General features: G+C 42.8%; 1 long non-coding RNA gene across 1 annotated transcript in view; it reads right to left on the reverse strand.

Annotated features, from left to right (window-relative positions):
• Positions 1-572: 572 nt before the first annotated feature.
• Positions 573-12526, reverse strand: part of LOC125083623 (uncharacterized) — a 29119-nt gene continuing 17165 nt past the window's right edge. Inside the window, exon 3 of the long non-coding RNA XR_007122325.1 lies at positions 573-621. This is a non-coding gene — a long non-coding RNA (uncharacterized LOC125083623). The remainder of the gene's footprint in view (positions 622-12526) is intronic.

The raw sequence follows: 12526 nt of genomic DNA on the forward strand, positions 1-12526 counted from the left end.
GCCTGCTTCCTCCTCTGTTAACAGAGGCAGTAATGTCTTTCATTCTAACCAGATACTATAGAGGGTCAAAAGGAAAAATCTGATACATGTGTGCCTGAGTTCTGTCCTGTGCAGTACACATGTGGCAGGAGAAATCAGGGTGCAGTCCTTGTACCAGTTGTACCAATGGGCAGATCACTTAAGTAACAGAACAGGCCAATAAAGAAGTTCTTGAGTAATAAAGATATGGAATCATCTCACATGACAGGGAGCCTGGGTCTGTGCCCAGAATTGGCTTATTCAGCAGTTCAGTGGCATCTGCACACTTGTTCAGCCTCTCTGGGCCACATGGGGCCTTCTGGTCAGTTCTTTTTCTTTTTTTTTTTAATTTTTTTTTTAAGATTTTATTTATTTATTTGTCAGAGAGAGAGAAAGAGGGAGAGAGAGCAAACACAAGCAGACAGAATGGCAGGCAGAGGCAGAGGGAGAAGCAGGCTCCCTGATGAGCAAGGAGCCCGATGTGGGACTTGATCCCAGGATGCTGGGATCATGACCTGAGCCGAAGTCAGCTGCTCAACCAACTGAGCCACCCAGGCGTCCCTTTCTGGTCAGTTCTTAAAAGGGCTAAAATAGCTCCCATTCCTGGAAAGGAGGACCAAAGTGGGGAATGGGCTTTCTCCTCCTCCATCTCTCTCTCCAGACAGGAAAATTTTGCCTGAACTTCCCCAACAGACTTCCCCCTTGTGTCTCATGTTCATGACATTTGCCAAGAAGAATAGTATCTACGTCATTGGGGTGGGGGGCGATCCTGATTTATCTCCAGAGGTTGGGCACATTGCCCTTCACCAAAATCAGAATTCAATCAGCAAGAAAGAAAAGAGCGTGATTGGATAGGCAACCAATAGTAGTCCCCATTGCTTTCTACTCAGGCTTCCCAATTAAGAGCAACAGGTCAGCATGAGGCTGTGTTAACGTGGCTATGAAAATAAATAGGTGAAGCAGAGGGACAAAGAAACTCTTGATCCCTCAGTAAATCAGACCATGTTTTATTTAAGGACTATGCCTCCATCTTGGGCCAAAAAATTATCAAAAAACATCAGTAGACAAAAAGACAGCATAAACTAAAGAGAATCTGGTTTTAGTAACACAGACAACTCCGAAATAATACCAAACTGACATAGCATGGTCATCAAATAGGTTCTTTTTTATTTTTTTCTTTTTTTTTGAGGAGGGAGGGAGTTGAAATCTCAGTAGTAAATAGTAGTTTATTATTAATTCCTTTACTTTGCTCTAAAAGCTCTGTCTTATTAATTTTGTATTATGCTTACTTTGTTCTGCTATTTGCTCATGAATACCTCATCTTTTGTTCATAAAGTTGGAGAATCCAGAGCTTTTGTTTCCCTTGTTTCTGAATCAAAGATAGATGGTCTGAGAGCTACTTTCCCAGACTCTTACATCATCCTTCATCAAACACCTGACACCTGTTTACCCCTCAGGGCATAGAATACCTGTTTGCCCCAGGGGATAATAACACAAAACAGAGGTAAAACTCTTGTCAGAAATCTGCAAGACCAAGTCAAACAGACATTGCTCATAGTAGGTACTGAATAAATGTTTGTCAAATTAATGAATGCTCAAGCACAACAAATAAACTCTAGCAAGGAAATGACATTTTCCTCAGTTTTCTTCTGGGGCAGGTAATGTAGCTGGTTGGTTGGTTGTTTGGTTCATTGTTTGGCCAATTGGTTGGTTGGTTGGTTGGTTGGTTGGTTGGTTGGTTGGTTGGTTGGTTGATTGATTGTTTGGTTGGTTCTTTAATTCATTTGTTTACTGGCCAGTTGGTTGGTTGCTTGCTTGCTTGCTTGGCTGGTTGGTTGGTTCCTATTATGTGTAAAGCACTCTGCTCAGTGCTGATCCTTAAAAAGCATCTTGCAGGAGTGGCACACACAGACTTTGCCATCCATTCCTTCATCTTCTCCAAGCCAGGACTTAATGCTGGGCTGTGAAGAGAGAGACACCCAGGCCCAGCTACAGACAGTGATAGAAACAAATGACAAATAACCCAAAGGGGTACTGTCAGGATAGAGAGCTGGAAAAGCAGAAGACAGTAGATCAAGTGCTCAGATGATCTACTGATGGCTTCTGGCATCCAGTGCCTGATCGAATCTCCTCACCATCACTGACACACTGAGTCACCTTCTGCAAGCCACTTAACCTCTCTGTGACAGGATTGTGATAGGAAATAAATAGGAAATGCATGAAAAGTGTTTACACAAGGCCTAGCCCCAGAGCAAGAGCTTAAGACCCATTAGTTACTAGGATTATTATCAGGAAGGTCAGAGGAGACTTGATATAGGAGAAAGGGGCACTTGAGCTGAGCTGCAAAGTTAAGTAGATGTTTGCCAGGACAGGTGTGACCAAGGGCAGAAAAGTGGGAAAGGATGAAGTATGTTTAGAAAACTGCTAGATGAAAAGCTATCTAAAGTGGGGAGCTATTTAAGACACAAACTTGCAACTAGGAGATAAATAAGTTCTGGACAGACAATGCGCAGCATAGTGATTATAGTCAACAATAGTGAATTACACACTTCAAACTTGCTAAGAGAGCAGATTTTACTTGGTCTCACCACAAAAAAGAAATAACTATGTGACATGATAGAGATGTTACCCAACACTTAGGTGGTAACCATATTGCAATATATAAATTATCAAACCAACATATTGTACACCTTACACTTGCACAATGTTGTATGTCAATTATATCTCAAAAAAGGAAGGAAGGAAGGAAGGAAAGAGAAAAAACTTATTTTTCTCCAGGGATATGGGCTACGGTCAGGCCATGTGTATAGGGAAGGAAGGAAGGAGGAAAGGAAGGAAGGAAGGAAGGAAGGAAGGAAGGAAGGAAGGAAGGAAAGAGGAAAGGGAGGGAGGAAGGAAGGGAGGGAGGGAGGAAGGAAGGAAGGATAAGGGTAGTTGATAAGGGGATGGGGGAGGGAGGAAAAAAATCAAGATGGAGGTAGAAGTCCTAACATCTAGATAGGAGATCCAGAAAGAGAGAAATGAAAATGAAGACAATATTTGAGAGAGTTAATGAAGATAAATGTCCTGCAGTTTAATAAAAGGTAAAAAAAAATTCTAATTAAAAGGGCTGAGGGGAGCAAAGAGAAAAAGCAAGGAAAACCCACACCAAATACCTCATGGCAATGTATGAGCCTCATTCAAGACAAAGGATGAAGCCAGAGAGTTGGAGGGAAAGGAGGGGAAACTCTGCATTTCAAACCTGTCTGACCTGAGCCTTTCTCCAGTCCCCAAACTAGAAAGCCCCATCCCCTGCTTTACAGTCTCAGAGACTCCTGTGGCTTTCTCTCAAGCTGAAGTTTATCAGGCCGGTTTCATCACATTATTATTAAATTCAGGTCTCCTCCTCCTCTGTAAGCACAAAAGACTCCATATCTGCTTTTCGGAGTATATTAAACACAATTGCCACTGAGCAGCTCGTGGTCAAATGAGCTAACTCATACTCTAGTCTGAGCATCTCACTGTCCAGTGACCATTCCTTGGGCCCATCTCCCTCCACAGGGGTCTGGCATGCATGGCTGTGACCCTGACACCACCCCCCCCGGGCTGTGGCCAACCCCTTCCACCTCAGAGGACTAGACCCAGCCTCCCTGACACCACTGCCATACACAGGTAGAGTCTAATGGAATTCGACTCAAGGTCCGTGACAGGAATCTGCTCTTGCTTCCACCATCCACTCACCCCACCCACTTTGAACCCCCCAGTCCCAGGATAGCATTTCATAGTTGTCACACATGCCTAAATGCAAATGGACTTGACATGGTCACATAGTGCCAAGGTGAGAACCTCAGGCCTCCTGGGTCCCAAACCAGGATGTTTTGTCTGTCATGCTCCACTTTGCCTTCAGAAGACGCCCGTGAGAGCAAGTTTTTCCAACTGAGTTACCTGGTAGCTCTAGGTTTGAAGCAATGAGAAACCACAAAGGCTTATGAAGCTGGATAGCCATAGGTGTCCCTCTCCTGTCACTCCTATGGCATTGGCTCTGAGTCAGAGAGACCAAGGTTCCCAACCCAGCTCTACCACTGACCAGCTGCATGACCTTCAGCATTACTTCTCTCTCTGACTCTCAGCTTCCTTTCCTCTAAAGGCTAAGTATTAATCCCTGGATCTCAGGTGTGAGGACAAAAGCAGATCATGCACCACCCGGGCCACAGAGTTGGCACTCAATAAATCTATCTTCCCTACCCCTTTCTTCCTGCAGCTGTGTTGTAGGCAATTCAGTGAGTACTGAGATAATGTCTCTCTAACTCACCACTGTATCTCCACACATATCAGAAGTATGGAAGGTGCCCATTAGATGATGGATGGATGGATGGATGGATGGATGGATGAGTGAATGAGAAGTTTTGCATTCTGATTATGCTGGGGAATTGATGGGAGGTATTAGGTTGTATAATGACATTTATTGGTATAAAATAAGTCACTAAAATGACTCAAAGAAATCCTTTCTGTCATATTACAAAATCCAAGGCAATCCTCACCCCAGTATTTATTGGGCCAAGCTCTCTGTGTTGGGAAAATGGCTAAATTCTCAGGAGAAGAGTAATATGTTATGTCACATAATCTCAGCCTCTAATACTTGACATTATAAGCTCTGCTAATAACTCCAGGTCACTTGTCTGTGAAAGAAAGATAAGGATTTGAAAATTATGCATATTAGCATATGTAATCTACTACCCAATGTTGTTGACTCTGAGACCAAGATGTTTTAATTCACTTCCCCCACACCTGTCCTCTGACAACATCGTCATTTCAGGCATGTGAGTGAAGAGGGATGACTACAATGTGACTCCATTCTGGATCTTTCGTGTCATTCCATGTAGTACTGGTTTCCACACATATTAGGAAGATAAGGCCCTTCCCTGGAAGTAGGAATGTTTCTAGAGCTAAATACTAGCAATAATAATCCTTGAGGAAAGTCTGGGCTCACCTAGGATCTGCTGTGTGGCATTCTGCAAATTGTCTATCTTCTCAATATCTCCTCATTCATTCATTTATTCCCTACCTTCTTCCATCCTCTGAATCCATAGTAACTTAATCATGGAATATAGAGATACTCTTTTGTACCAGATGAAAGATGGTTACTAATCCCTGACCCTCCTCCAATGAAGAAGTGACCTGTATACCCTCTTCTTTTACCTGGGCATGCTTGGTGGCTGCTTTGGCCAACAGAATACAACAGAAGTTATGCTGTGCCAGTTTTCAGGTCCTGGCTTTAAGAAACTAGCAGTTTCTACTTCTTGTATCTGAGACTACTCTCCCTGGGAATTCCATTATTCTCCACTATTCTCCCTGGGAATTCTGGATGTCCTTGAAAGAAGCCTAACTTCCCTGAAGCCACCATGCTAGAGAGGACACATGCAGGCTATTGATCATCAATGGTTCCAGCTGAGCCCAGGCTTCCAGCCATCCCCACCAGGGCACCTGCAGATGCCACATTGTGCAATGACTGTCCAACTGAGCTTTTCCCAAATTGATGACCCAAAAATCATGCACGAAATAACATGGTTGCTTTAAGTCACTAAGTTTTGGAGTAGTTTGTTACACAGCAGATTGCCAAAGCATCTTTTTCATAGGGAACAACAGAGGACAATGTGTTTCAATTTAAGGCTTATTTGCTCTTAAGTTCTTCTTGTTTGTTGTTCATTTGGGGAAACCATGTCTGTGGACAAAAGTCCAAAGAGAAAAAAGCCACCTAGAAAGAAGGAGATGATCAAATATAAACAGACAATTCCAGAAAGAGTAAATAATTGCAAGTAGTTAAGAAACGTTATACTATTTACTTGCCCATGCTACTAAACAAAGAGATGCAAGCCAAAATAATAATGAATACTCTTTTCATCTATCCAATTCACAAAGTTTCTTCCTAATGATAATAGTCTATGCTGGTGAAGGGAGGTGGGTCATTGAACATCCTCACAGACTCCTGAAAAAAGTAAAAATGGAGTATAAAATTTCTGGAAACCCAGTTGACTAGTAAGTTTTAGATCTCGGTGTCTATCCTAGAAAAATTATCTGATGTGTGGACGAAGATTTATGTACAAAATATACTCATCACGGTATCATTCATAAAAGTAAAATATTATGGGTAAAAAAGCTTAAATGTTGGGTTTGGGGGAATGGCTAAGTAAATTGAACTGCCTCCACAAGATGGAATATCGTGCCACCATTACAAATGATGCTTATGAAGTGTTCTTAACGACATGGAAAAAATGCTTAATGATATAACATTAAGTAAAAGAGCAAGATAGAAAAAGGTTATAAAGTATGATTTCAGCTACTTTGAAAAGCATAAAAAGACTGGAAGGAAATACGATAAAATGTTAATGGTGTTTATCTGTGGGTGGTGGGATTACGGGTTGTTGTTTTTCTTATTTATCCTTTGCTGTATTTTCAACATTGGGAATGCATTACTTCTGCAATCTGAATTTTTTCTTTCATTGTTGTTGACCAAGAAATGGTCAACAGTGGTAAATCTTAGGTCCAAGTTGAGACGCATGAATATGGAGAAAGGGGTATCAGGAGGCTTTCGAGAGTCTCTGGAATTGAAAACCTGTGGTAATGCAGACCTTTCAGGGTGAAGTTTACTTTTGTCCTTGTCTGTGAAAGGAACAATATTTGCTGAATGCATGAATGGTGTAAACACAGAGTCTGCTTCCACAGCAGGGCTTGATTTGATAAATAATCCCCACCTCGTTCCCAGGAAGTAGCTCTGGGCTCACCACACGCACACCATTTGGGACTGAGAAACTTACAACCACTGAGGCAAACGGAAATAGGTCAGAATCCAGGTAAATTGTCTTCAGACTCAAAGTGACAAAGTCCTTGAATTTCAGACACCAGGAATCTGCTTCTGCAGCTCCTTGGGCACCTGTTTGGGGCTTTTTGTGGCAATTTCATATAGTGTTATTTATGAAGAAAGAAATGAGAGAGCAGAACTTTTTAAGGACTTGGAATTATAGAATCATGGGCAGCAGGGACTCTCAAGGTCATATTTCTAGTCCAAACTGTTGTTTCACTAATGAGAAACAGAGACCCAAGAGGTGAGGTGCTTTGCCCAAGGTCAGCCCATGAGTCAGTGCAGAGCAGGACTAACACCCGGGTGTCCTGACTCCAGCTGAACTTACTTCTCAGTGCTGCATTCCCTGAGGCCTTAGTGGCATTGATTCACCAGGTGATATGCAGCTTATTTATTTATTTCTTTGATTGTCTTTTATCTGTATTACCTCATGAGAGCATGGAGCTTGCCTACTTGGTACATGGTAAGTACTCAAAAAATATTTGTTTCATGGAAGGATGGATGGATGGATGGAGGGATGGATGGATGGATGAAGGATGGATGCATGAACAGACAGACAGACAGATGGGTGGATAGATGGATAACCTGAGGCAGAATGGTATAATGGAAAGACCATCTGTTCTGGAGTCATGCTGACCTGGGGTTAGATCCCAGTCCTGCTACTTATTGGCTGTATAACATCAAGCAAGTCATTCAACCTCTCTGAGTCTCACATAATTGCCTCATAAAATGACAGTGGAGGGTTTCTGAGAGTTAAATTAGCTACTATATATAGTATCTAACACTTTTTTGCTAAATTCCTGTTGCTATAGAAATTGCTAATTAGGAGAGCCTGGATGGCTCAGTCAACCCAGTCCATGATCCCAGGGTCCTGGGATAAAGTCCTTCCCTCTCCCTCTGCCCCTGTCCCTGCTTGAGCTCTCTCGCTCTCACTCTTGCTCAAATAAATAAAATCTTAAAAAAAAAAAAAAAGCTATCTGTCAAATAAGAAGAAATTGCTAATTAAATGCTACCTTCTCTTCTCCCTCCCATGAAACCAAGTCTGAGGCATAACTGTTGTCTCCTGAGTCTTAACATGGAGACATCAGTTTTGTCCTGACTTCAGATAAACTCACTTGGATATTCTGGGAAAACAACTTCACATATTACATCCATCAAAATAAAAGCCAAGTCAATTCAATGAAATTTGTTAAGTTTACATTGGTGGCCAGATTGATGCTAAGACCTATACAGACACAGAGAAGAACAAGGTACGGTCTCTGCCTTCAAATATTTGTAAAGAAAGAAATTCCACATGTTCAGCCAAAGAGAAATTCTATGCCTCCAGAGCTCATCAGGTCAGAGGAACAATAATAATGCCCCCACAGCAGGTACAGATAGTCATAAGAGCTCCAGCCTTGTTCAAGGTCTTCCCACCTGCACAGAAATCCCGAGGAGCTATGCCCCATGAAGTCAAACTTAAGAGAGTCTGGAGTCAAACTCCAGGTTTAGTGATGATGTCAAGACTCAAAAAGCTTCAAAGAACAGACAGCTCACTGTGTAATTAAAATTAGTAATTAAAAATACCTTCAGGAAGAGGTGGCCCTTGGCTTAGATCAGGGATGGTACATACCTGTCACTTGTGCCTCCCTCTTCACCCCATGCCATCAATCATAGCACACACTTACACTGAGCTCAGGATCCTACTGAAACCCAAGGCCATTCTCAAAGACAAATAAAAAGATACCTACTTGCTCCCCCTGAACCAGTCATTGATTTGGGGTCAAGTTTGGGAAGCAGCATGATGCAATGACAGAAGTACATCTCAAGTCACACAGACCTGGGTGTGACTTCTAACTTTTCCACTAATCTGCTGTGTGGCATTAGCTGTGCCAGTTTAGTCAGGAAATCTTCCCTCTCAGACCCCGACTTATTTACTTCTTTAAGAAACATGTTTGTAGCATTTACCATATGACAGACACCCTTCTAAGCACTTTACAAATTTTAGCTCATTTATTCACTGCCACCCTGTATGGTGGATGCCATTATTATCACCAGTTCACAAATGGAGAAATTAAGACACATAAAGGTTAAGCAGCTTTCTCAAGGTCAAACAGCCAATAACCAATGGAGTCATGATTCAAACTCTGCCCTTAACCAACATACTATGACTCTATAGTTCCTTTATCTGAAAAGGGAGACTTTAAAAGGACCCTGGATGAGCTTCTCTGAGAATTAAGTGATGTGAGATCAAGATAAAGGGAGAAGCAGATAGCAAAAGTGAGCAAAGCACAATGGAGTTCATCAACAAACCCTGAGGCTGATTCTTTACTTTACCAGAATTAACCATATGCTGGTCTATATATACAAGACAAATCTCATCAAATTTCAAGAATTGAAATCCTGCAGGAAAAAAAAAAAGTGAAAGTAAGCTACAAATTAACACCAAAACAAGAGATTGCTAAAAACAAATAATAATAAAATAAAAAATAAAATAAAAAATAAAAAGGTAAAGAAATGCATGTTTTAAATAACTCTTGTGTCAAAGTAGAAATAACACTGGAAATTAGAAAGTACTTTCAACTGAATGATAATGAACATACAACATTTCAAAACTAACAGAGCTGCAGCTAAAACTGTGTGCAGAGGCAAAATGTTAGCCTCAATTGCATAAACAAGGAGAGAAGATAGCTGAAAAGCCAAAGATCTAAGCTTCCATCTCAAGAAGGTAGAAAAGACAACAAAATAAAACAGAAGGAAGTAGGAGAAAGGAAATAATGGGCAAAAATCAGTGAAAGAGAAAACAGCACAATAGAGTTGATGAACAAAGCCAAAAGTTGATTCTTCCAATACTAATAATATTGATAAGTGCCTGGCAAAACCAACTGAGGATTAAGAGAAGGCGCTGATAACCAATACCCAGTATCAGTCATGACAAGGAGAAGGTCACTGCAGGGTCCCATAGAGATTCAAAATATAAGAAGATATTAGCAGCAACTTTTTGCCAGTAAGTTGAAAATATAATTGAAATGGACAAATCCTAGGAAAACATAGTCTACTAAAATTGACAAGAGGACAAATAATCTGACTACTGTCCAAGAGCTAAACCAAAAAAAAAAAAAAAAAGGAAAAAAAAAAGAATTCACCATGGAAACTTTCCCCAAAGAAAACCTCCAAGCCTGCCCAAGAGGCTTCTTAAAGGAATTCTACCCAGTGCTTAAGGAAAAATGCCATTTTACACAAACTCTCCCAGAGACTGAAACTCTTCTCAAACCATTTTATTTTATAAAGCCAGCATTATCTTGATACCAAAACCTGAAAAATAAATTAGCAGAAAATTACAGACTAATTTCTCTCATGAACCCAGAGGCGGAAATCCTCAGCAAAATATTAACCAACAGAATTTGGTGAGTTGATCTCTTTCCCATGTTTGAGACCAGCTTAGCACAGTAAAGTTGCTCAGGGAATCCGAAACAGAAGTAGGGGTATAAACTGAGGTCCCTCTTCTCTCAGGAAGCTGCATCCCCAGCCCATCAGAGGTGCCATCATCAATACATTTGAGAGAAAAAAGGAAAGACAGAAAGAGAATGAATGAGAACATTGTGATTATTTTAGGAAAGGAGAATGGAGATATTGCAGGCAAAATCACAGACCCATGGGCTAATTCACCCTTTGAGAAGGGAGCAGCATGCATGGAAAAGGTAGCTGGGGCGGACCCAAGGAGCCTGCTGGGAGCCTGGACATCTTTGAGGCTTGAAAGCAGAGGAGTCAGGGGGAAAGAGTCAGCATTTCCACACCTGAGAATGGACTCCAAGAGCCTCGATTTATAATTGAATCTAATACCCTCTGCTCCCTCACCTTTGTTCTCTCCACAGAGAGAACAAATGAATCCCTCTCTTAGCTTGGCAGAAGCGAGGCAGATTGGAGAGCTGAGCTCCTTTTGAAATGACTGCCCATCACGTGCCAGCCCTGATTGGAATGAAAAGGTCTCACCCACTCTGAACAAGTCAACTGCTGAGGTGATCTGGGCCCTGCTGGAGAGAAGCGAGGGCCACTTCCCTGACCCACTCCTTACCCTCTGTTATGAGCTCTGGGGAGGCCAGCAAATGGCCAGACACCATGGGAGTCCCTGGGGACCACCATCAGTGTGACCAAGAGAAGGTCTGCAGATGGAGGATAGTCCAGTCTTCTCCTTCCCCATGGGAGTGACTTGCCCAAGGTCACCTTCAGTGAAGCCCAGAGCCCTCCTGCTCCTCCAGCCACTCTCCAAGGGGCTGTGATTACGGAACTCAGGATGACCTTCCACACCCAGCTCATCACCTCCTTCATTTACTGGACAATTTCTACCCTCATTCCTTGCACCCTTTCCAGTCCTAAAATGAGAGAGCCCATCCCTCCCACTTTTCATTCATTCATTCATTCATTCATTCATTCTTCGCTTCATTCATTCATTCACTCAACAAGCATGTATCCAGTTGTCTGGAGTAGAAAGGGCACACACTTCAGAGCCCTGACAAGTTTACCAAGTCACTTGATCAAGGCACTTCCCTCTCTTTGAGCCTGTGTTCTCACCTGTAGGCTGACTTCAAAGACCAACCCTGAAAGGCAGTAAGGATTAACTGTGAATTTACTCTTGAAGCCTGTGATATACTGATCAGTGTTTAATGGGTGTTCAATAAATGTCTGTTTCTTTCCTTCCTTATTATGTGCAGGCACTGGGATGACATTGGTGAGTCCAATGTTTTTGCCTGACATCAAGAAGCTCATAATAGGGGCGCCTGGGTGGCTCAGTGGGTTGGGCCACTGCCTTTGGCTCAGGTCATGATCTCTAGGTCCTGGGATCGAGCCCCGCATCGGGCTCTCTGCTCGGCAGGGAGCCTGCCTCCTCCTCTCTCTCTTTGCCTGCCTCTCTGCCTGCTTGTGATCTCTGTCTGTCAAATAAATAAATAAAATCTTTAAAAAAAAAAAGAAGCTCATAATATAATTAGGGGAGATAAAAGATATACAAGCGGAGCTGGAAGGAGAGGAGAACATCACGCAAAGCTAGGAGAACATTTAGAAGAGACGGAGTGGCTAAGCTACTTGGGATGGAGGTGGGACAGTGGGTTGTTCTGCTCATCACAAGGTGAGCAGGGACAGCTTGCAGCTGGCAAGATCTGGAGCAGACCCTGGGGGATCCTGAATGCCAGGCTTCAAGTGTGGGCCACGTTCTGTTACACCATGCCATAAAAGACAGGGGATAGGAGCCAGTTAGGATCCATTGTCAAATGAGTCTTTCAGACCACACCTTCCATCTTCTTGCACTGAGATAAGGCACTCTGTCCCTGCTGCTCCCAGTCTTAACAGAATGACCTCCCCAGTTCCCAGCAAGTAACTGGCTCTCTGCTGTTCTGTTACCACAAAGGGGGTCTGAGCCTGGGGTCCTCCATGTCAGGCTCCTCCTGAGGCCTCAACCACAGGTGGGGCCCCCAGCACCCAGATGAAACAGAAACCAGGACACCATCCTGAAGCTTCCCTTGTGCTCACACCTCTCCGGCCAACCCACTGGGAAGCCCTGCTCAACCCCCCTCTCTGAAATCCATCTGCAGAGAGTTCTGACCCTGCCACACCCTGTGTAAAATTCTTCATGGCTCCCAGGACAAGCTGCAGGTTCCAAGTCTTTGAGATTCTCCCAGATCTGACCCCAACCAA

This window comes from Lutra lutra, chromosome 13 (genome assembly GCF_902655055.1).
Source record: "Lutra lutra chromosome 13, mLutLut1.2, whole genome shotgun sequence".
In the NCBI taxonomy this organism is placed as follows: domain Eukaryota; kingdom Metazoa; phylum Chordata; class Mammalia; order Carnivora; family Mustelidae; genus Lutra; species Lutra lutra.